We start from the raw sequence: 26722 nt of genomic DNA on the forward strand, positions 1-26722 counted from the left end.
AGGAGACCAGCTGCAAAGAGGAAGTTTGCACTGGTGAGTCCAGCATTGACAACAAGACCAACTAACACCAGTGAGAACTAGATGGCAAAAGGCAAATGCAAGAACGTCACTAACAGAAATCAAGGCAATATGGCAGCAGCTGAACCCAATTCTCCATTAACAGCATGTCCTGGATACACCATCACACCAGAAAAAGAAGATTTGGATTTAAAATCACTGGTCATGATGCTGGTACAGGAACACATGAAGGACATATTTAAAGAAATTCAGGAGAAAATGGATCAAAAGTTAGAAGCCCTTACAAGGGAAACACAAAAATCACTGAAAGAAATTCATGAGAATACAAAAGCCAATAAGGAGGAAACACAAAAATCACTTAAAGAAATACAGGAGAACTTTGGTCAACAGGCTGAGGTCATGAAAGAGGAAACACAAAAATCTCTTAAAGAATTACAGGAAAACACAAACATGCAAGTGAAGGAGCTAAGCAAAACCATCCAGGATCTAAAATCAGAAGTAGAAACAACTAAGAAAACTCAAAGAGAGAAAACTTTGGAGATAGAAAACTTAGGGAAGAAATCAGGGGACATAGACACAAATATCAACAACAGAATACAAGAGATAGAAGAAAGAATCTCAGATGCTGAAGATACCATAGAAACCATGGACTCAACAGTTAACGAAAATGCAAAATGCAAAAAGCTTGTCACCCAAAACATCCAGGAAATCCAGGACACAATGAGAAGACCAAACCTAAGGATTATAGACATAAATGAGAGTGAAGATTTACAACTTAAAAAGCAAATATCTTCAATAAAATTATGAAAGAAAACTTCCCTAACCTAAAGAGAGAGATGCCCATGAATATACAAGAAGCCTACAGAACTCCAAACAGACTGGACCAGAATAGAAATAACTCCTGTCACATAATAATCAAAACCCCGAATGTACTAAACAAAGAAAGAATATTAAAGGCAGTAAGAGAAAAAGGCCAAGTAACATATAAAGGAAGACCTATCAGAATCACACCAGACTTCTCACCTGAGACTATGAAAGCTAGAAGATCCTGGGCAGATCTCATGCAGACTCTAAGAGAACAAAAATTCCAGCCCAAACTACTATCCCCAGCAAAACTCTCAGTCACCATAGATGGAGAAACTAAGATATTCCATGAAAAAACCAAGTTTACCCAATATCTTTCCACAAACCCAGCCCTACAAAGGATAATAGGAGGAAAACACCAACACAAGGGAAAGTTCACCCTGGAAAAAGCAAGATAGTAAACTTCTTTCATCAAACCCAAAAGAAGATAACCAATCAAATTTAAAAAATAACCACAAAAGTGACAGGAAGTAATAAACACTATTCCTTAATATCTCTTAACATCAATGAGCTCAATGCCCCAATAAAAAGACATAGACTAACTGACTGGATACATAAACAGGACCCTACATTTTGCTGCATACAGGAAACACACCTCAGTGACAAAGACAAACACTACCTTAGAGTAAAAGGCTGGAAGACTATTTTTACAAGCAAATGGTCTCAGGAAACACGCTGGAGTAGCCATTCTAATACCAGATAAAATTGACTTTCAACCCAAAGTCATCAAAAGAGACTCTGAGGGACACTTCTTGCTGGTCAAAGGAAAAATACACCAAGAAGAACTCTCAATCCTGAACATATATGCTTCAAATGCAAGGGCAGCCTCATTCATAACAGAAACTTTACTAAAGCTCAAAGTACACAATGCACCTAACACAATAATTGTGGGTGACTTCAACACTGCACTTTCATCAATGGACCGATCAGGAAAACAGGAACTGAACAGGGACACAGTGAAACTAATTGAAGCTTTGGACCAATTAGATTTAACAGATATATATAGAGAGAACATTTTATCCTAAAGCAAAAGAATATACCTTTTCTCAGTACCTCATGGTACCTTCTCCAAAATCGATCATATAATTGGTCATAAGACATACCTCAACAAATATAAGAAGATCAAAATAATACCATGCCTCCTATCAGATCACTATAGAGTAAAAGTGGTCTTCAATAGCAACAAAAACAACAGAAAGCCCACATACACGTGGAAACTGAACAATATTCTACTCAATGATACCTTGGTCAAGGAAGAAATAAAGAAAGAAATTAAAGACATTTTAGAATTTAATGAAAATGAAGACACAACATACCCAAATCTATGGGACACAATGAAAACAGTGCTAAGAGGAAAACTCATAGCTCTGAGTGCCTCCAAAAAGAAAATGGAGAGAGCATACACTACCAGCTTAATGACACACCCGAAAGCCCTGGAACAAAAAGAAGCTAATTCATCCAGGAGGAGTAGATGGCAGGGAATTATCAAACTCAGGGCTGAAATCAATCAAGTACAAACAAGGAGAACCATACAAAGAATCAACAAAACCAGGAGCTGGTTCTTTGAGAAAATCAACAAGATAGATAAACCCTTAGCCAGACTAACCAAAGGGCACAGAGACAGTATTCAGATTAACAATCTTAGAAATGAAAAGGGAGATATATCAACAGAAACTGTGGAAATTCAAAAAACTCATTTAAGTCTTTGAAGAAGGAATTAGAAGAAGACCTCAGAAAATGAAAAAATCTGCCATGCTCGTGGTTTGGCAGGATTAATATAGTTAAAATGGCCATCTTGCCAAAAGCAATCTGTAGATTCAATGCAATCCCCATCAAAATCCCAACTCAGTTCTTCACAGAGCTAGAAAAAGCAATTCTCAAATTCATCTGGAATAATAAAAAAAAAAAAAACAAAAAAAAAAAAAACAAAAAACAAAAAACAGGATAGCTAAAACTATTCTCAACAACAAAAGAAATTCTGGGGGAATCAGTATCCCTGACTTCAAGCAATACTACAGAGCAATAGTGTTAAAAACTGCATGGTATTGGCACAGTGACAGACAAGTGATCCAATGGAATAGAATTGAAGACCCAGAAATGAATCCACACACCTATGGTAACTTGCTCTTTGACAAAGAACCTGAAAACATCCAGTGGAAAAAAGATAGCCTTTTCAATAAATGGTGCTGGTTCAATTGGAGGTCAGCATGCAGAAGAATGTGAATTGATCCATTCTTACCTCCATGTACTAAACTCCACTCCAAGTGGATCAAGGACCTCCACGTAAAACCAGACACATTAAAAGTAATAAAAAAGATACTGGGAAAAACCCTTGAGTACATGGGGATAGGACAAAAGTTCCTGAACAGAACACCAATAGCTTATGCTCTAAGATCAAGAATTGACAAATGGGACCTCATAAAATTACAAAGTTTCTGTAAGGCAAAGGACACTGTTAAAAGGACAAAATGGAAACCAACAAATTGGGAAAGGATATTCACCAACCCTACATCTGACAGAGGCCTAATATTCAATATATACAAAGAACTCAAGAAGTTAGACCCCAGGGATCCAAATAACCCTATTAAAAATGGGGTAAAGATCTAAACAAAGAATTTTCACCTGAAGAAATTCGGATGGCCGAGAGGCACCTTAAGAAGTGCTCAACAGCATTAGTCATTAGGGAAATGCAAATCAAAACAACCCTGAGATTTCACCTTATACCAGTCAGAATGGCTAAGGTAAAAAACTCAGGAGACTGCAGGTGTTGGCAAGGATGTGAAGAAAGAGGAACACTCCTCCAATGCTGGTGGGGTTGTAAGATGGTACAACCACGTTGGAAATCAGTCTGGCGGTTCCTCAGAAAACTGGACATGATACTTCCGGAGGACCCTGCTATAACTCTCCTGGGCATATACCCAAAGGATTCCCCGGCATGAAATAAAGACACATGCTCCATTATGTTCATAGCAGGCTTATTTATAATAGCCTGAACCTGGAAAGAACCCAGATGTCCCTCAAAGGAGGAATGGATACAGAAAATGGGGTATATTTACACAATGGAATACTACTCAGCAATTAGAAACAATGAATTCACAAAATTTTTAGGCAAATGTTTTGATCTGGAAAATATCATCGTAAGTGAGGTAACCCAATCACAAAAGAATACACATGGAATGCAATCACTGATAAGTGGATATTAATTAGCCCAGAAGCTCTGAATACCCAAGGCACAAATAACATAACAAATGATTCCCATGAAGAAGTATGGAGAGGGTCCTGATCCTGAAAGGATTGATCTAGCGTTGGTGGGGAGTATCAGGACAGAGAAAAAAGAGAGAGGTGATTGGAGAACAGGTGGAGAGAAGAAGGTTTATGGAACATATTTGGAGGGGTGATGTAGGAAAGGGAAAATCATTTGCAATGTAAATAAAGAATATAGAATATAAAACTATGTATAAAAAAGGAAAAAATACAGCTTTCTTGTCATGTAGAGAAGACACTGTCTTGCAATAGATATTCTAACACCTCAATCATGAATCAAAAAATATCGTATGGAATTACTGACATTTAATATTACTGATATTATATACTTAGGAGTTAATAAGTGCAAACAATGTATATAGTTATTATTATGTCATTATTATAATTATTATTGTCATACAAAGGATTGAACATGCACTCTGAGTAAGTATTGGGCTGAGCTATACTTGCAGCCCATTTCAAATTTATTCTCTTAGAAATTATTGAGATTCTACTTTCACACAAATTTCTGAAAATACAATCATTTCCTCTTTAAAATATTTTATTTTTTAAAAAGTTCCTGAAAATAGTCTTTCCTCATAAAACACATCCCTACTTCAGTTTCCCCTCCGTCCTGTCCTCTTGCTACCTGCTACCCCTCAACTCCTCTTTCCCACAGACCCACTCACTGCAGGTTCATCTTCTAAAAAGAGCAGGACTCCAATATACTACAGCTGAACAAACAGGACAAAACAAGATTACAAGCATCTGTTTCATTGGAGATTGTATCTTTGTCCTGTCTTTTAAAACATTTTTCTTATTAATGTATGTACACATGCTCTATCTGTGTGCCCGCAGGTCTCTATACATGTATGGAGCTCAGAGGGCAACTTTTTCGAGTCAGTTCTCTTTCTCCACCTTTACATGTGTTCTTTGGTCCCAGTTGCCAGGTTTGAGCAAGCACCCAGTCATTTCAATGGCCTTTTTCCTCATTTTATTTTCAATATTAACATTATGCATTTCTGCCAGGACAGCAACTAGTTTGAACATCCCCTGCATATAACACCAGTGCTGATTATGTGGGAGCATTTCTTGATATTTAGGAGTATGAATTCAAAGAAAGGTTGCTAATAATCAATTGATTCCTTGTTTTATCAGTACATATTCTAGTAGGTATGTGTTTCAAAGGAAGTTTCTAGATCAGTGTCCTATCCTGCTCTTACTTACATATTCAGTTGAAAAACACAGTTTGAAATACCTTAGCCTGCTTGAGCTCTATAGGAGCCAAGGTCGGCCTTGACATCTCGTGCTGGTATCACACGAATGCATGCCTAGCATCCTATATATAATAGGTCAATTTCCCATATTATCACATTTCCGACTAAAATAATTAATTTTCTAGAAAGGATAATAATTAGTTTCATTTTCAACTGTATGGCAATTCACATATTTTGAGATTGTATTTAAGAAAATTCTAATCTCAACCACAGTAATCAGTGGATACTGTCACCCACAGGGCTTTATCTCCACTTCAGTAAGGCTGACAGCAAGCAGAATTACTGTTACTCAAAAAACGAGGAAGAAGTGCCCTGGAGAGATGAATAAGAGATCTGAAGGAGAAAAGAATGGATGAAACGGGAGCAAAAACAAAAGTACCTAAAAGACTATTTGAAAATCAGAAGATCTGAGAAGGTAGCAAGGCACACGTCAGGGGAGGATAGTGTGGAGAAAAAAAAAAAAGAGGCTTTAAATACCAAAGGTCAAAGACTCATGCTTTGAATTAAAAGAGTGTGTGTGTGTGTGTGTGTGTGTGTGTGAGAGAGAGAGAGAGAGAGAGAGAGAGAGAGAGAGAGAGAGAGAGAAACAAAGAGACAGAGACAGATGCAGAGAAACAGAGACAAAGACAGAGAGGCAAGGAGACAGACACAGAAGGAGACAGATTTATCCATAGAGAGACAGAGAGATAAAGATAATCATCCAGAGAGACAGGGACAGACATGCAGACTTGAAGATACAGAGGTAAATGAACATCAAGTCCTGGCACTTCCAGGCTGTGTAACACGTGAGCACATCTGCCCATTGAGCAGGGAAAACATGTTAGGTGGAACAGAGAAACAAGGGAGTGGTAGAGGTCGTCAAGTGAGCATGTTGAGTACTGGTTCATCTTCATCATCATCTCAGTGACACTTCTGAAGACCATTGCGAACTCCATTATTTTATTATTAAAAGAACACGAAATGTTGTTGAAACAAATAGCCAAACATTCTGTAATTATATATAGGATAAACTTCAACTATTTTGGCTGAAGACTTTAAATTATTGTATAGACCAGCACAATATCAATAGTTATAAAGTTTATTTTTATTTAAATTACAAACCATAAATTTATATTCAGGAAAGCAAAGGCATGTAACTCATGACATAAGCACTTTGAGATGCAAATTTTAGTATAATATAAACAATTGGAAAGTTTTACACACTTCACATACTTTGGAGTTTGTAACCACCTTGTACAATGTTAAATACATGTGACATATGGAGATATTCTTAAGAGTGTTGCTAATATTGACAACATAGCAATAGTATGATTAAAAGGAACATCTATTATTCCAGTTGAGTTGATTTTCAAATATGAAAATTTCCCCCGTGGTACCTGATAGAAACATTTCCAATCTCTACTTGAATAATTTAAGGAAATCAGAAATATTCAGTGGGCTGAAATGCTCAGAAGCTCAAATTAAAAGACTCATTTTTGCTTTTTATCTTTAAAAACCAGGAGCACAAAGGAGACTGAGAAATAATAGCCTTCAGAGAAACATAAATGCATTTAGATTCAGGAAGAACCATGGAGAAATTCAGAAATGCTTTAACCCCTTATCAAGAAGAATCTTTTATTAATTCATTTTCTTTGGTTAGGTGTGTTCACTAGGAAATAAGTAATGAAAAGTATTAACATCACTTAAAAATTGCCAAATTTTTCACTTTCATGTACAGACAAATATAATTAAAAGCAAAATTTGATGGAAATTTTGCTACTGTTAGAAGAGGAATAGAAAAACTTCCTTGGCATTTATTTGTGTCTGTGATGTTTGTGGAAATGTGATTCTGCCTGCCATCATCTCTAATCAGATAATAATGAGAGTATGTATTCTTTTATCGATCACTCTATTCATTTACATCTCAAATGATATCCCCCTTCTCAGTTACCCCTCCACAAACTCCCCATCCCGTCTGTCCTTCCCCCTCCCCTTTGCCTTTATGAGGGTACACACCCACCCACCTACCCTCTCCTACCACACTGCTCCAGCATTCCCCTACACTGGGGTATCAAACCTCCACAGGAGCAAGGGCCTTCCCTGCCATTGCTGTCAGATAAGGCCATCCTCTGTTACTTATATATCTGGAGTCATGAATCCCTCCCTGTACACTCCTTGGTTGGTCTAGTCCCTGGGAGCACTGGGTGGTCTAGCCAGCAGAAATGAAGTCTAGAAACTGATAGCCAATATCCGTAGTTGTCACCAATGAGTCATAAAGCAAGAGGAAGAGTTATGAAAATGGAAAAAATGCTTTGTGGGGGGAGGGGGAGGAGTTGGCAGAGAATGAAGAGAGCTGCAGTTGTAAGCAGATAGCACGTACCACAGTGAGAAATTGCCTAAAGTTATTCTTATTAAAACAATTAAAACATGAAAATATTTGTATTTATTTGGCTTATAAATAAAATTCTATATTATTAGTCATAGTATATTCTTAAGCAGAATGCAAGTACAGCTACTCTCTCTACTGCCAAGAAGGTTTAAATTTCAGATTATTAGCTTTGATTCATGCACTAGGTTTGAAAATGCATAGTCCACACAGAATCCTTATGAGTACAATTCATGAAAGAACATCAACATTTTCTCCAAATAAAGGGATAATGGAATGGGAATGCAGTCCACATTAAAAGGAACACCACATGAAGACAATTTCCTTAAAAGAAATTTTATTTCACCATTAACAAAATGAAATGGTTTGTTACCAATAGCAAAATTCTAGTGAAGATGAATAAATTCTCTGAAAAAATATATGTGGATGTGTTTCTGTCATAATGATAATATCCGAGGTTCCTAATGCTTTGGAAAATGACAGACAAGTTATATTTTAATGTTATAGAAAATGTGTTTACAGCAAATAGAAAAAAATTACATTATATTTTCCTTAGTATTTCATATTACTTGATATTTCAATTTAGTCACCAAACATAATCAATGTTTTGGTTTCTCTAAACCTCTAACACACAATTTGTGAAAATATAAATGAAACAAGCTAGTCATGACAGGAAAACTATTATTTAAATTTATCTCACTGAAACAGGGACAATATTGTGAAGTACTTCTGTGACAGTTACAGATATCAGAATTTGTGCTTACAGATTCCCTGATTGCTTCTCCTTTCTCCTCTAAGATTTATTAACTATTAATTTATTATTTCGTAAATTAAGTGAGATAGTTCGAATGAAATGTCCCTCTGTGATCCATCTATTCAAATATGTGAAGATCTTTTCTCAATCTGTTGGTTGTCGTTTTGTCTTATTGACAGTGTCCTTTGCCTTACAGATGCTTTGCAGTTTTATGAGGTCCCATTTGGCAATTTTTGTTCTTAGATGATGAGCCATTAGTGTTCTATTGAGAAAAATTTCTCCTGTGCCCATGTGTTCAAGATTCTTCCCCACTTTCTCTTCTATAAGCTTCAGCATGTCTGGTTTTATGTGTAGGTCCTTGATCCACTTGGACTTGAGCTTTGTACAAGGAGATAAGTATGGGTTGATTTACATTTTCTGCATGTAGACCTCCAGTTGATCCAACATCATTTGTTAAAAATGCTGTCTTTTTTCCACTGGATGTTTTTAGCTCCTTTGTCAAATATCAAGTGACCATACATATGTGGGTTTGTTTTTGGATCTTCAATTCTATTCCATTGATCTTCCTGCCTGTCTGCATACCAATACCAAACAGTTTTTATCATTATTGCTCTGTAGTAGAGCTTGAGGTCAGGAATAGTGATTCCCTCAGAAGATCTTTTGTTGTGGAGAATAGTTTTTGCTATCCTTGGTTTTTTGATATTCCCGATGAATTTGAGAATTGCTCTTTCTAGATCTATGAAGAATTGATTTGGGATTTTGATGGGGTTTGCACTGAATCTGTAGATTGCTTTTGGCAAGATGGCCATTTTTACTATAATAATCCTGCCAGTCCATGATTATGGGAGATCTTTCCATCTTCTGAGATCTTCTATGATTTCTTTCTTCAAGGGCTTGAAGTTTTTGTCATACAGATCTTTCACTTGCTTGGTTAGAGTCATACCAAGGTATTTAATATTATTTGTGACTATTGTGAAGGATATCATTTCCATAATTTCTTTCTCAGCTTGTTTATCCAAATAGATGGTTCTAGTAGTAGAGCTGTTTGGCAAGGATTCTGAGATAATGGTTTGGAGGAAGTATATTCCTGAGGTGAGACTTTGACCAGTATCAGTTTTCAAAAAACTAGCCATTTCCAGCTAGTCTCTCTCTCTCTCTCTCTCTCTCTCTCTCTCTCTCTCTCTCTCCTCTGTCTCTGTCTTTCTCTGTCTCTGTCTCTCTCTGTCTCTCTCTGTCTCTCTCTCTCTCTCTCTCTCTCTCTCTCTCTCTCTCTGCTTCTTGTTGATCAAGGTGTGAGCTCTCAGATCTTCCTTCTACCATGCCTTTGCTCCGCCTTCATGATCTCTACCCTCTGAAATGGCAATTCCAATTAAATACTTTCTTTTATATGCTGCCTTGGTTATAATGTTTTTTTCTTTTGTTTTGTTTCACAGCACTAAAAATGTAACAAAGATGGTGTCAAATTTGCCATTTTGTTGGTGTCTTTTGAATGTTTAAACTTCAGCATTACTGACATCCTCCCACAAAAAATTCTTTATCCTCTATTGCTTACCTCCATACCTTTTTGTTTCTCCCAGTTCTGATAAGTGATGTTAGTAAAATTAAATCAGACTTTACAGTACAAAATGATGCAAATGGTACATACAGCTGGCTGTGTAGTAAATTAAGATTAGTTTTAATTAATTTTCTAATTTTTGTCCACATTTCCTGTAATAATTTTCTTGATTTTGATGATTTTTTTTGATTTTTTCTTTGATCTTGATTGCAATGGACCAATACTGAAGACACCCTTTCCACTCTGTCCTTTTTGTGCCTAAATCTGTAACACTCAGATCTATCAAATATTTTTGAGTTCCACCTTCCTAATTTTCTCTACTAAGCCATACAACTGATATATTATGACCAGCTGGCAATTGACATATTGTATCAAGCTTGAGTTGAGTTTTAGATACCCAGAGGTTTTCTTTTCTTTCTCTCCATTGTTCCTTTGTATTCAAGTAAAAAACAAAAAACAACAACAACAAAAACAAACAAAAAAAACCCACAAAATAAATATTTTTGACACAACTAAATACAAAGTTATTGAAGCAGAGATTCAAGAATGTCAAGTAATGGATGTAACATGTTTTACATCTAATTTTTTTTTTATTATTCGATATAATTTATTTACATTTCAAATGATTTCCCCTCTTCTAGCCCCCCCACTCCCCGAAAGTCCCGCAAGCCCCCTTCTCTTCCCCTGTCCTCCCACCCACCCCTTCCCACTTCCCCGTTCTGGTTTTGCTGAATACTGTTTCACTGAGTCTTTCCAGAACCAGGGGCCACTCCTCCTTTCTTCTTGTACCTCATTTGATGTGTGGATTATGTTTTGGGTATTCCAGTTTTCTAGGTTAATATCCACTTATTAGTGAGTGCATACCATGATTCACCTTTTGAGTCTGGGTTACCTCACTTAGTATGATATTCTCTAGCTCCATCCATTTGCCTAAGAATTTCATGAATTCATTGTTTCTAATGACTGAATAGTACTCCATTGTGTAGATATACCACATTTTTTGCATCCACTCTTCTGTTGAGGGATACCTGGGTTCTTTCCAGCATCTGGCAATTACAAATAGGGCTGTTATGAACATAGTAGAACATGTATCCTTATTACATGGTGGGGAGTCTTCTGGGTATATGCCCAGGAGTGGTATAGCAGGATCTTCTGGAAGTAAGGTGCCCAGTTTTCGGAGGAACCGTCAGACTGATTTCCAGAGTGGTTGTACCAATTTGCAACCCCACCAGCAGTGGAGGAATGTTCCTCTTTCTCCACACCCTCTCCAACACCTGCTGTCTCCTGAATTTTTAATCTTAGCCATTCTGACTGGTGTAAGATGAAATCTTAGGGTTGTTTTGATTTGCATTTCCCTAATGACTAATGAAGTTGAGCATTTTTTAAGATGCTTCTCCGCCATCCGAAGTTCTTCAGGTGAGAATTCTTTGTTTAACTCTGTACCCCATTTTTTAATAGGGTTGTTTGGTTTTCTGGAGTCTAACTTCTTGAGTTCTTTATATATATTGGATATTAGCCCTCTATCTGATGTAGGATTGGTGAAGATCTTTTCCCAATTTGTTGGTTGCCGATTTGTCCTCTTGATGGTGTCCTTTGCCTTACAGAAACTTTGTAATTTTATGAGGTCCCATTTGTCAATTATTGCTCTTAGAGCATACGCTATTGGTGTTCTCTTCAGAAACTTTCTCCCTGTACCGATGTCCTCAAGGGTCTTCCCCAGTTTTTTTTCTATTAGCTTCAGAGTGTCTGGCTTTATTTGGAGGTCCTTGATCCATTTGGATTTGAGCTTAGTACAAGGAGACAAGGATGGATCAATTCGCATTCTTCTGCATGCTGACCTCCAGTTGAACCAGCACCATTTGTTGAAAAGGCTATCTTTTTTCCATTGGATGTTTTCAGCCTCTTTGTCGAGGATCAAGTGGCCATAGGTGTGTGGGTTCATTTCTGGATCTTCAATCCTGTTCCATTGATCCTCCTGCCTGTCACTGTACCAATACCATGCAGTTTTTAACACTATTGCTCTGTAGTATTGCTTGAGGTCAGGGATACTGATTCCCCCAGATTTCCTTTTGTTGCTGAGAATAGTTTTAGCTATCCTGGGTTTTTTGTTGTTCCAGATGAATTTGATAATTGCTCTTTCTAACTCTGTGAAGAATTGAGTTGGGATTTTGATGGGTATTGCATTGAATCTGTATAGTGCTTTAGGCAAATGGCCATTTTAACTATATTGATTCTACCGATCCATGAGCATGGGAGGTTTTCCCATTTTTTGAGGTCTTCTTCCATTTCCTTCTTCAGAGTCTTGAAGTTCTTGTCATACAGATCTTTCACATGTTTGGTAAGAGTCACCCCAAGATATTTTATACTGTTTGTGGCTATTGTGAAGGGGGTCATTTCCCTAATTTCTGTCTCAGCCTGCTTATCCTTTGAGTATAGGAAGGCCACTGATTTGCTTGAGTTGACTTTATAACCTGCCACTTTGCTGAAGTTGTTTATCAGCTGTAGGAGCTCTCTAGTGGAGTTCTTTGGGTCACTTAGGTAGACGATCATGTCGTCTGCAAATAATGATAGTTTGACTTCTTCCTTTCCAATTTGTATCCCTTTGACCTCCTTATGTTGTCGAATTGCCCGAGCTAGTACCTCAAGTACAATATTGAAAAGATAAGGAGAAAGGGGGCAGCCTTGTCTGGTCCCTGATTTCAGTGGGATTGCTTCAAGTTTCTCTCCATTTAGTTTGATGCTGGCTACCGGTTTGCTGTATATTGCTTTTACTATGTTTAGGTATGGGCCTTGAATTCCTGTTGTCTCCAAGACTTTAAGCATGAAGGGATGCTGAATTTTGTCAAATGCTTTTTCAGCATCCAATGAAATGACCATATGGTTTTGTTCTTTGAGTTTGTTTATGTAGTGGATTGTATTGATGGATTTCCGTATATTGAACCAACCCTGCATTCCCGGGATAAAGCCTACTTGATCATGGTGGATGATCGTTTTGATGTGTTCTTGGATTCGGTTGGCAAGAATTTTATTGAGTATTTTTGCATCGATGTTCATAAGGGAAATTGGTCTGATGCTCTCTTTCTTTGTTGGATCTTTGTGTGGCTTTGGTATCAGCGTAATTGTGGCTTCGTAGAAGGAATTGGGTAGTGTTCCTTCTGTTTCTATTTTGTGGAATAGTTTGAAGAGTATTGGTGTTAACTCTTCTTTGAAGGTCTGGTAGAATTCTGCACTGAAGCCATCTGGTCCTGTGCTTTTTTTGGTTGGAAGACTTTCTATGACTCCTTCTATTTCTTTAGGCATTATGGGACTGTTTAGATGGTCTAGTTGGTCCTGATTTAATTTTGGTATTTGGTATCTGTCAAGGAAATTGTCCATTTCCTCCAGATTCTCCAGTTGTGTTGAGTATAGGCTCTTGTAGTAGGATCTGATGATTTTTTGGATTTCCTCAGTTTCCGTTGTTATATCTCCCTTTTCATTTCTAAGTTTGTTAATTTGGATACTTTCTCTGTGCCCTTTGGTCAGTCTGGCTAAGGGTTTATCTATCTTGTTGATTTTCTCAAAGAACCAGCTCCTGGTATTGTTGATTTTTTGTATGGTTCTCTTTGTTTCTACTTGATTGATTTCGGCCCTGAGTTTGATGATTTCCTGCCTTCTACTCCTCCTGGGCGAAATAGCTTCTTTTTGTTCCAGGGCTTTCAGGTGTGTCATTAAGCTGGTAATGTATGCTCTCTCCATTTTCTTTTTGGAGGCACTCAGGGCTATGAGTTTTCCTCTTAGCACTGCTTTCATTGTGTCCCATAGATTTGGGTATGTTGTGTTTTCATTTTCATTGTGTTCTAAAAAGTCTTTAATTTCTTTCTTTATTTCTTCCTTGACCAAGGTATCATTGAGTAGAGTATTGTTCAGTTTCCACGTGTATGTGGGCTTTCTGTTGTTTCTGTTGCTATTGAAGACCACTTTTACTCCATAGTGATCAGATAGGAGGCATGGGATTAGTTCGATCTTCTTATATTTGTTGAGGTCTGTCTTGTGACCAATTATATGGTCGATTTTGGAGAAGGTACCATGAGGTGCTGAGAAAAAGGTATATTCTTTTGTTTTAGGATAGAATGTTCTATATATATCTGTTAAATCTAATTGGTCCAAAGCTTCAATTAGTTTCATTGTGTCCCTGTTTAGTTTCTGTTTTCCTGATCGGTCCATTGAGGAAAGTGCAGTGTTGAAGTCACCCACAATTATTGTGTTAGGTGCAATGTGTGCTTTGAGTTTTAATTAAGTTTCTTTTACGAAAGAGGGTGCCCTTGCATTTGGGGCATAGATGTTCAGGATTGACAGTTCTTCTTTTTGTATTTTTCCTTTGACCAGCAACAAGTGTCCCTCAGGGTCTCTTTCGATGACTTTGGGTTGAAAGTCAATTTTTTCTGATATTAAAATGGCTACTCCAGCTTGTTTCCTGAGACCATTTGCTTGTAAAATTGTCTTCCAGCCTTTTACTCTAAGGTAGTGTTTGTCTTTGACCCTGAGGTGTGTTTCCTGTAAGCAGCAAAATGTAGGGTCCTGTTTTCGTATCCATTCAGTTAGTCTGTGTCTTTTTATTGGGGCATTAAGTCCATTGATGTTAAGAGATATTAAGGAATAGTGATTGTTACTTCCTATCATTTTTGACGTTATTTTTTAAATTTGAATGCTTAACTTCTTTTGGGTTTGATGGAAGGTTACTATCTTGCTTTTTCCAGGGTGAAGTTTCCCTCCTTGTATTGGTGTTGTCCTCCTATTATCCTTTTTAGGGCTGGGTTTGTGGATAGATATTGGGTAAACTTGGTTTGGTCATGAAATATCTTAGTTTCTCCATCTATGGTGATTGAGAGTTTTGCTGGATATAGTAGTTTTGGTTGGCATTTGTGTTCTCTTAGAGTCTGCATGAGATCTGCCCAGGACCTTCTAGCCTTCATAGTCTCAGGTGAAAAGTCTGCTGTGATTCTGATAGGTCTTCCTTTATATGTTACTTGGCCTTTTTCTCTTACTGCCTTTAGTATTCTTTCTTTGTTTAGAACATTTGGTGTTTTGATTATTATGTGACGGGAAGTATTTCTGTTCTGGTCCAGTCTGTTTGGAGTTCTGTAGGCTTCTTGTATATTCATGGGCATCTCTCTCTTTAGGTTAGGGAAGTTTTCTTCCATAATTTTATTGAAGATATTTGCTGGCCCTTTAAGTTGTAAATCTTCACTCTCATCTATGCCTATAATCCTTAGGTTTGGTCTTCTCATTGTGTCCTGGATTTCCTGGATATTTTGGGTTACAAGCTTTGTGCATTTTGCATTTTCTTTAACTGTTGAGTCCATGGTTTCTATGGAATCTTCAGCATCTGAGATTCTTTCTTCTATCTCTTGTATTCTGTTGTTGATATTTGTATCTCTGTCCCCTGATTTCTTCCCAAGGCTTTCTATCTCCAAAGTTGTCTCCCTTTGAGTTTTCTTAGTTGTTTCTACTTCTGATTTTAGATCCTGGATGGTTTTGCTTAGCTCCTTCACTTGCATGTTTGTGTTTTCCTGTAATTCTTTAAGAGATTTTTGTGTTTCCTCTTTCATGAGCTAGCCTGTTGACCAAAGTTCTCCTGTATTTCTTTAAGAGATTTTTGTGTTTCGTCTTTCATGACCTCAGCCTGTTGAGCAAAGTTCTCCTGTATTTCTTTAAGTGTTTTTTGCATTTCCTCCTTGTTGGCTTTTGTATTCTCCTGGATTTCTTTCAATGATTTTTGTGTTTCCCTTTCAAGGGCTTCTAACTTTTGATCCATTTTCTCCTGAATTTCTTTATGTATGACCTTCATGTGTTCCTGTACCAGCATCATGACCAGTGATTTTAAATCCAAATCTTGTTTTACTGGTGTGATGGGGTATCCAGGACATGTTGGTAGAGGAGAATTGGGTTCAGATGTTGCCATATTGCCTTGATTTCTGTTAGTGACGTTCCTGCGTTTGCCTTTTGCCATCTAGATCTCACTGGTGTTAGTTTATCTTGTCAGTGCTGGACTCACCAGTGCAAGCTGCCCCTTCCCAGTTGGCCTCTGGTGCACAGCTTACCTCCTGCACTGCTTGTAGACAGTGTGCTGCTGCCCAGGCTGTTCCGATCCCAAAGCAGGCACCTGAAGGCTCCGGCTGGGGCCCGCTGGATTCACTGGAGCACACTGACTTCTCCCAGCTGGCCGCCCGGAAGCCCAGCTAGCCACTTGCAGGACTTGGAGATGTAATGCTGCCGCCCAGACTGATCTGGATCCGGAAGCGGAGAGCGTAGAGCTAAGGGCTTCTGCCTGAGGCCTTGCCCCAGATTGTGTCTGTGGAGCAGATGGAGCCCGTGTGCACTCCCAGGGAGTGCTGAAGGTGTATGCTACTGTGACCTCCCCTGTGTTCTGCTCACTCCGCTGGGCAGCCGATCTGCCAACCGGGCTGTCGCGCACAAGGTTAGCCTGGCCGCCCAGTCCCTGAGTCCAGGCAAAAGCCTGGGAGGCCAAGGTCCGAGCAAAGTTCCCCTAGGGCTATGACTGTTAATTGGGTTTGCCAGGTGACTAGGATGGCGGGCGTGCAAGCCCGCGCTCCCTGAAAGCGCCGGGAGAGTCTGCTTTGCTAACAATCACCTGGGCGGGTTGACTCACAGATGGCCCACCAAGCCGCCCAGTTCTTGGGGTCAGTCCTGTGCCTTTTGGGGCCTGGACCCCCGCTTTGTTAGCCTTAGGCTATGCCTGTTACAGGTCTGCCCGCCTGAGCTCTCTGTCGTCCTGCAGGCAAAATGGCGGCGGAGCGCTCGCAGGCCTGGGCAAAAAACCTCCTGGTTGGGTTGGCACCCTGATGGCCCCCCGACCCGCCCAGGGCCTGGGTGCAGGCCAACGCCCGTCGGGCTCAGACCACCGCGGTGTTGGCCTCGGATTATGTTTGTGTACCTCAGTCCGATCCAAGATGGATGCGCCTCTCCTGACTGGTGGGAGGCCGAGTTCTGAAGTGGCCTCCGTGCAGGAAAGGCACCGCACAACTGCAGCTGCTTGCTGCCCGGCTGGTCAGCGAAGGTCAGTGGTCGTGGGCGCAGGGCCTAACTGGTCCCTGTGACGCCTTGGTTCCACTGCTGATGGCCCTTCAGCTGGAGCAGCCACTGCTGCCGCTGCCGCTGCCGCCGCCGCCGCCGCCCAAGCCATCTAATTTGAGTAGATGTAAAATACATGTTTTTTAGGTGTTGCTAAATAGTGGGTAGAGAGGAGTAGGAAATTCAGCTTTTATAAATAATGTATTAAATCTACAAAATTAGAGTTTGAAATCTGACCACATTAATTTGTTGATTAATTTGTTAATTTGTTGCCTTTCATTAAAATATCTATTTTATTAAACAATCTTCAATTATAGAAATTCCAATTTTGTAATAGCTATCACTGAGAGTATATCCCAAACTCATAGTGCTACTCGGTGTTTTTTGTTAAGTGCAACGACAACCAAAAATGTGTTTTTTTCCCTTTTTTGATACTTGGAAAATTATTTAATTTGTGAGTAATATAATAGTCTCCAGGAACTTTATTCACTGTTGAGAAGACATGGCCTCTTACTTGTAGTTTACCAGAGACACCAATAAGGAGAAAGCCCCATAGATTTTTCAAACACTACAATCTCTTTACATTTTTGATTTTCCATCATACTAGTTGACAAGACACTGTAGTTGAATGTTCCATACATACTGGACACAATGTATAGAATAATAAATCTAGAAATGAAATGGATGTTTTATTTCTTATGGCTAACATTTGTAGTATCAAATGGTGCTATTCAAGGTATTCAGGGTATTGGATGATTAGTGGTGTCAATGGTCTCACTTGACTATCTACAATGAAGTTGTGCCACATTTAATGTTCTTATAAATATCTATGAGCATGAGGATGCTTGTAAGAAATATGAGGGAGACCAGTATAGTAGAGGGATAATGAAGTGCTCAGACAAGGGCACATGTAACAAAAAGACAGAAACACAGCTTTTGGGGTTGAATCATGCAACAGAGGAGATCATAAAACAGGGACAAGTGTTCATGAGGACACTCTGGATTTTTCCCTGGTTAATCATCCTGATATATGATTCTATGGTCATTCTTGCAAAGGATAATCTATGGAACAAATTGTGTACATTAAATGAAACTTGGTAGTTTTGGTTCATTTTATATGGCTTCATACATATTTTCATAAATGTGTATGGAATTTCATATAGGAAGACATCACTGAAAGCACATGTTCTCTATTGATCATAATGTTTCACTCATGATGGATATATGTAACCTGACTCATATATCAACACCTTGGCTATTTTATAAGCTCTCTTAGACATGTAAAAGTATATATTAAATTCTAGTGTAATAAAATTCGGATTAAATTCTTCTAAAATTCACTAATAATCCCATGGGTTATCCATGTTGGGGACATTGAAGGCTCCATGTCCACTGTTTTCTCTCTCAGGGTGTCCAAGCACAGTTGTACATTGAGCTAGAAGGGTGAAGTGAAGCCTTGGATGGATGGAGTCTGCTGGATCCATGTCAAGGTAGACATGAGTACAAGGGAGGAGAAAACCTTCCTTGAAGGCCTTTTCCAAGGGTTTTAGTGTTGCAGCTCTTTTAGAAGGCACTCAAGGAAACAGCTATGTTAGATTATTTTCAGTGATTTTCAATGATTTTAGCTCATAGGCATACACTTGATTCATGGTAAATAAAGACTATATATGAACCTTGGAGTGTAGCAAGGAAGTTTCAGAATGAATGTAAAATCGTTGGCTAGAGTTTAAAGTACTATGACTACCTCATTTGTATAGAAAGGCATTATAGGAATTCCAAGTATTTGCTGGGCAGATTCTAATAGAAAAGGAGAATGTTGAACTCTTCCATTTGTCCAGAGTTACCTGACTTTCTACCAGTAGAGGGTGTGGGGGGTGTGCTCCCCAAACAAGATCTGAGAAGGGGAAGCCCTGCTGGAATAAGAAGTCCTCCATTTGTACAGAGATCAGAGGAGACTTTGACCTTAAGTTGCAGGGTTTCCCAACAATGGCAGGCTATCAATAGCATGCCATTAATACAACTGGCCTATACATGGTATACCTGAATAATTTAGGTGCACATTCTTCAAGCTGGCCCTGACTGAGAGAATCTTTCTTCTATTTGAAAAGTTCCAAAATTGTGTGTGACTGTGTATGTATGTGAATGTTACTTGTCCCTGTTATGTTACATTTTTAAAAATAAAAGCACAAGACTGCTTTTTTTGTCTAATACCAAACAATGTGAAAATAACAGTATTTGTTTATGCCTCCATTTTTATTTCAGGTTTTGGAATTTCCTTACTTTCTATAATGAAACTTTCCCTGATTTCACTTAAATTGTGCCAGTTATATTTCAGAGAAGCATAAAATGGAATCATTTAAATCTGATACTCAAATGTCAGAAAAATATGATACATTCATTTCCCTGCTTTGAGAATAGAGACATTTGACAGAAATGGCATGCTTACAGTAAGCATTTGTCTGTCTGAGTAAATGTCTGATAAATCATGAACAAAAGAGTGAAAGATGGGAGGCCAAAGAGACAGCTCAGTCAGTAAGATGCTCGTCTCTCTAGCATGAAGGCTGGTGTTTGATACCAAGCAACCATATTAAAAAAATAAAGATAAAATTTGGGCTTTGAAGCAAGAGTTTATACATCCAGTACTAAGAAATTAACAATGAGAAGAGGCCAGATCTGTGTTGGCCAATCAATCAAGCTGAGTTCTTGAGCTCCAAGTTTAGTGAGTTATTCTCTTTCAGTAAAGATTTTTTCATTCATACAAACACATAAGTTTAAAAATTAAAAGAAAAAGTGAAAATCTAGATTTCCTCAGATTAGATCAGCTCTTTATCATATTGAGGTTGCAAATTGATACAACCACTCTGGAAATCAGTCTGGTGGTTCCTCCGAAAACTGGGCACCTCACTTCCAGAAGATCCTGCTATACCACTCCTGAGCATATACCCAGAGGATTCCCCAGCATGTAATAAGGATACATGCTCCACTATGTTCATAGCAGCCCTATTTATAATAGCCAGAAGCTGGAAAGTGTTGCGCCTGACTCGACCAGCGAGAGAAGATGCAGCACACGAACTCTTCTTTGAGCAGTTTATTCAGGAGCCCTTGAACAATCTTCTAACTTCTGACTTCTGACTTCTGACCTGTTCTGACTTCTGACTTCTGACTTCTGACTTCTGACCCCGGGAAACACCCGTGTAAAGCTTAGGAACCCTCTAGGCAGCCAACCCATGTGAGCCACGTGGTGCAAGCAGATTGGTCCACATATGCAGAAACAACCATAGATCAACAGCCACAACCAAATAAGGAGTTGTTTGCCACAGAGAACACTCTCTGTGGCACAGGAGAAGGCAGAAACGTGCACCATCTTTAAGGTGCGGTACTGCACAACTCTCCACAGGAAAGAACCCAGGTATCCCTCAACAGAAGAATGGATGCAAAAAATGTGGTATATATACACAATGGAGTACTATTCAGCCATTAGAAACAATGAATTCATGAAATTCTTAGGCAAATGGATGGAGCTGGAGAACATCATACTAAGTGAGGTAACCCAGTCTCAAAAGATCAATCATGGTATGCACTCACTAATAAGTAGATATTAACCTAGAAAACTGGAATTCCCAAAACATAATCCACACATCAAATGAGGTACGAGAAGAATGGAGAAGTGTCCCCTGGTTCTGGAAAGACTCAGTGTAGCAGTATAAGGCAAAACCAGAACAGGGAAGTGGGAAGGGGTGGGTGGGAGAACAGGGGGAGGGAAGAGGGCTTATGGGACTTTTGGGGAGGGGGGGGGCAGAAAAGGGGAAATCATGTAAAATGTAAATAAAAAATATATTGAATAAAAAAAATGATACTAAGCTCAAAACATCAGAATGACATCAGTTAAGTATATTAGTTTATTGTTTTGTTGTCATATTCTATGACCACTTGAACTTTAGCAATCCTTGTGGTAGATTTTTATAATGTCCTATTATTGCTTATTTTGTCCTTTCACTGTCCCGCTTTGCCTGTTCCCAGTGAAAACTGCACATACTTCTATGCCAGCTTTTGGAAACATCGGTGGAAACAGCCTTCTTGCAGCTGAATGGTGAATTTACAGTATATTATTACTTATGACTTTCAGGATTTATCAGTTCATACTTAACAATATAGGTTAGACTTGTCTCCTTGCACGCAGATATACATACTGCATTGGTCAAACTTTGTCACATCCTAGTTACCTTTATTTCTCATATTATCTTCATCACACATTTTCATTTTCATTGGGTTTTCTAAGATTTTTGCAAGATAAAGCCCTGTATTTATCTCCTTAGATTATGTTGTATTGGGTAATTCAACAGATACCTATTACATTTACAAATACAACAGATTACATAAATACGAATTTATGTAATTTACCACTCACATACTTTATTATGCTAGTAGAATTCATGCTGTTAAATGGCCAATACACTGGATAGGATGAAGGACATATGGCATTATTAAAATTCAATGAAATTCATAGAGATAATTGAAATTATGTGATTTTCAGTAATACAAATGTATTCATTTCTTTTCTAAGCTGAATAGCACACTTTGACTAATAATTCATGAAAACATGTGGTTTTATTCTGCATTAACACCTTAAGATCACAGCATTACAATGATATTAGTTAAATATAATCATTTAGTTCCTCAACATGCAGTATATTTGTAGAAATTATAAGGAACAAAACAACTAACTTTTAACATTAGTGTATCTATAAAGAGTCCATCTAGAGTAAATAAGATGACTTAGAATTTTTAATAGCTTTATCTCCATCTTAAAGAAATTGCCAAAACAAAATATAAAGTCTAATGTTAATTTCTATTTATTTGCATGGCAAATAGGAAGGTACATTGTATAGAAATGATGACTCCAAAGATGATGGGAGAAAATAACATTAGCAAAATTAAATATGGTCATGTTATAGCTCTTGAATGAAAATACAAATACTAAAAGGATAATATAAGTATACGTAAATATGCATATGATAACTATAGGAAATTTCAGGATTATCTGAGAAAAAAATTAAAATGTGATACTGAAAGCCAGATATTTTTGAGCATATACATTATCAACTCATTTGTGTCTTTTAAGACAAATGTATTTATTTCTATTTATGTGTCTGGGTTTTTATATGTATTTGTATGTAACATGTGTGTGTCTAATGCCCATACAACTCAAAGAAGCTTATGGTTAAGTGCCAGCAACTGGAACTGCAGACGGTTGTAAATTGCCAAGTGAATACTGATACATGAATCAGCTCTACTGAAAAAATAGCAAGTGTGCTTAATCAATTACTGATTTTTCTAGTTTCCAATCACTTTTTTGTCCATTTTGCTTGTTATGCCAGGTTTATTTGTATTTTCAAGAATCGAATAATGGCATTTTTTAAAGCATATAACAATTACTGTTGATACGTTAGAAATAGAAAAGTCTCAACCATTAAAAATGACTTGGTAGAACACCTTTGATATATGAATAACAAGAATTCAAAGACCAGGATGATTAAAGTGAATTGCCAACTTACAAAAATCTAGAATTATGTAGGATCCTGGTATAGAAGTTACTTATCTTTTAGTATGATGAAGCAACATAGGAAAGGACATTTATAGAAGAAAGATTTTATTTAGCTTTATGAATACAGAGGCATTAAAAAGTGCTCATGGTACAGAAGCATAGAAGTAAGTGATAAGCGTGGTAATTAGAGTATCCGTGCTTTGTTCTTCCTTCTTCTTAGGCATCATTTGGTACGTGAATTGCGTCTTGGGTATTCTGAGCTTCTAGGCTAATATCCACTTCTCAGTGACTGCAATCCATGTGTGTTCTTTTGTGGTTGGGTTACCTCACTCAGGATTATATTTTCCAGTTCCACCCCTTTGCCTAAGAATTTCAAGAATTCATTGTTCTTAATAGCTGGTCCTTCTTAGAAGGCAGAACAAAATACCCACAGAAGGAGATACAGAGACAAAGTGTGGAGCAGAGACTGAGAAAAAGACCATCTTGAGACTATCCCACCTAGTGATTCATCCCATATACAAAACCCAGACACTATCATTGATGCCCACAAGTACTTGCTGTCTAGAGCCGTATATAGCTGTCACATGGGAGGCTCTGCCAGTGCATGACAAATACAGAGAGGGACACTCTCAGCCAGCCATTCATTGAACTGAGCACAGGGTCCACAATGGGGGAGCTAGAGAAAGGACCCAAGGAGCTGAAGAGGTTTGCAGCATCATAGGAGGAACAACAATATGAGCCACCCAATTCTCCAAGAGCTTTCAGGGACAAAAACATCAACCAGATAGTACACATGTTGTTTTCCATGGCTCCAGATGCATAGGCAGCAGAGGATGGCCTATTTGGACAACAGCTGGAGAGGCCCCTGGTCCTGGAAAAGCTCACTGCAGCAGTGTAGGGTAATACCAGGACAGGGAAGTGGGAGGGGATTGATTGGGGAACAGGGAGAGGAGAGATGGCTTATGAAACTATTTTTTTTTGGGGGGGGAGCCAGGAAAGGTGAAATCATTTGAAATATACATAACAAATATATCTAATTTTTTTTTAAAGGAGTGGTAATTAGATAAGGAAACTGAGAGTTCACAACCTCCACCAGGAATAAAAGCATAGTGAACAGGAAGCAGCACCAGTCTTTAAAGCCCAAATTGCCCACTGATTTACCTCATCATGCTAGGCTGCAACATTTAAACCTCATTCAATAGCTCCATCAACTGGACACTAAGTCTCCAAATACTACAGCCTATGGAGTACATTTTAAATTTAAGGGACAATATTCTGCTCCTGTGTTCTCATAAATCCCATAACCATATCATAATCCAAAAAAAAAAAAAAATGAAATTAGCACAACTCCAAAAGTCTACATAGCCCTTCACAGTTTTAATACCATTCCAAAGTCCAAACATCAAAGATTCTCCTGAAAATTAAGACAGTCTCTTAATCATAATATGCTATAAAATTATATAATTCCACCACATTATAGGACAGAATATAAATTATATTTCAAAAGAGGAATGAAGGCTCTGTCATATCCAAAATTTTAGGTTCTCCACTGCTATCAATGATTCAGCTTCATAGGTTCAAGAAATACTTCCTCTAAAGTCAGAACCATAGGAAAAACCATGCCAACTTTAGCTGACAAACTGGGGCAGACTTCTGGTTACTCAAACCATATTATTTTTGTTTTGTTTATCAGTTCTTTAAAGGAAGAGGAAACCCTTTAGCCTTTTGTTGTTATTGAATTCTTGCCATTGCCCTTAGGACTCCATTTCCATGTTTTGCTTTGTTTTGTTCCTTTTACAAAGCAGGCCTCTGCTTAATGCCACAAATATTCCTAACAGTTTCAGCCTCTCTTTCAGCACCTGCCTTGGCTGTGACACTAAGGTTCCTAGAATCCTACTTTTCTTGGCAGAGTCCCTTCTCTCTCCAAACTGAACATTTTCCTTTCCTTTCAGTCCCTGATGTTCCTTTTTATTATTAACACCTGCACAAATGTAATGGGTAGCAACCATGCCATACATTCAACAATATGCTGACTCAAAATTTCTTCTGCCAAGGAAATTACCCTTAGCTTTTCAATTTAGCCTCAGGCATGTTCTTAGGACACGGACAGAAGACAGCTATATTCTTTGCCAAAATATTACAGGAATGTACTCTAGTTCAGTTACTAAGACGGGCCCCATCTGAAATCTGCCTTTCAAGTTTCTAGACCACTCGTTTAATCTCAATTTGTAGTATATGCTTACTTTTCTATTCTAACATTGTGGATTCTTCCAAAGGCTTCCAAAATGATACAATGCAGTATGGTCAATTTATTCATGTGCTCTGGTATTGACATCGGAATTGGTGACTTTTCTGTTGCAATGGCACTATTTCACAACCACAATAATAAATAGGAATAAAAACCCTTTATTTAGGTTATCGTTCCAGAGGAATAAGAATCAGCCATAGGAGTAAAGCATGGGAGAACCTGCAAATCATACATTGATGTGATAAAGCTTCTACTGAACTTGCTTAGCAAATATTATTGCACAAAGTAGTATTTAGTGAACAGATTTTAGGGACGGAAAAATTTGTACCTCTACTATAAGCATGTCTCTATATGGTAATGAGTGGGAAAGACACTGGGTGAATGAAGTCTTCTATTCATTCTTTGTTGTTCAGTCCAAAGCACTCCCATCCCTGAAATGGAAATGCACTGGTGACAATGTCCATAACATAAGGAATTTGGCAGGCTGAAGAGAAAAAATTTTATTGGGCAAATAGAAGCCCAAAGGTTGGTTATTTGTAAACAGAAACCTCCCTTATACCAACAGAAACATCTTAGTCTGCCCTCAGTGGTCAACTACCTTTAACAATGGTATCTATCTAGTTCAGTCAGTTTAAACCATTTGTCCCAGCTCAAAGACTCTCACCCTGATGCCTGTCATACAGAATCTGCTTCTTTAAAATAATTTTTGCTTCGTTCTTCCTCTATCTCCTTTAAGATCTTGATCAAATTGATCCACAATAAGACTTTATTTCTACCTAAGTTGTGTATGTGGCTGGGGGCTCCATAGAAACATGATGGCAGGCAAAAAACAAAACAAAACAAAACAAAACAAAAAAACAATCTGTGAAGAGGTGAACAAGGAAATGTGGTTTAGCCTGACCAAATCAGCCAGGATAGATCAAACTTTGTGAGAGTCTAATGTTAGACATTTTATTTTAAGCATATAACTTAGCACAATTTGGAAAAAAGTTTGCAGATAACAATAATTCCCATTCCAGGTTTCCAGGCAACAATCATTCCAATTCCAGTTGCATAATATCACTTAAGGTATGACTATATAGAAACTCTTTTGCAAAGTCCATATGGTTTTGAAGATGGGTTCTGTAGCTTAAGGGCCCAGAATTTGCAATAGTCTCTGAGACAGCATATAAGTCAGGAGGCAATGTACCCAAATGATGGGCTCTATTACCTGAGACCTAAAGCTGAAATTCTTGGGAGAGAAAGTTCGGGATAATTGTTCTGGAGAATTTAGGTGAAGTTTGACTCTACTGCTAACAAAAGGTCACCAGATTATCAACCACATTTACTTTCAACTTTCAGGTTGGAAAGCAAGTATTTTATCTCCTTCACTGAGGAGACACCCAGTACTTAGTTTCCATATCTAGTTTCCCCAGTAATTGAGCACAACGACCTTTGTGCTGCCAACATCCAGTTATGTAGTGGTTTGGTTGAGTGGGTACTTTAATTGCCCCTTCACTTACACTGATGCATTAGTAAGTCTTTATTCTCATAGGAGGAGGAGCATAAACATGACAGGCAAGCAGGCTAGCCTTGTGGAAGGCTGCCTCAGAAGATCAACCGTGGTTTGTTTCCAGACAGCTATAATAATATTTTTACCTTGTAGATCTTCCGTAAGTCCAAACATCCAACACTTGGAAATTCTGAGACATAATTGCTCAAAATGTAACTTGAGGATATGAAACTGTGGGTGATAATGAGGATTTCTGTTTAGGGAGGGTTTCCTTTTGTGTATGTGCTAGA

Source organism: Apodemus sylvaticus, chromosome 15 (genome assembly GCF_947179515.1).
Source record: "Apodemus sylvaticus chromosome 15, mApoSyl1.1, whole genome shotgun sequence".
NCBI classification, from domain to species: domain Eukaryota; kingdom Metazoa; phylum Chordata; class Mammalia; order Rodentia; family Muridae; genus Apodemus; species Apodemus sylvaticus.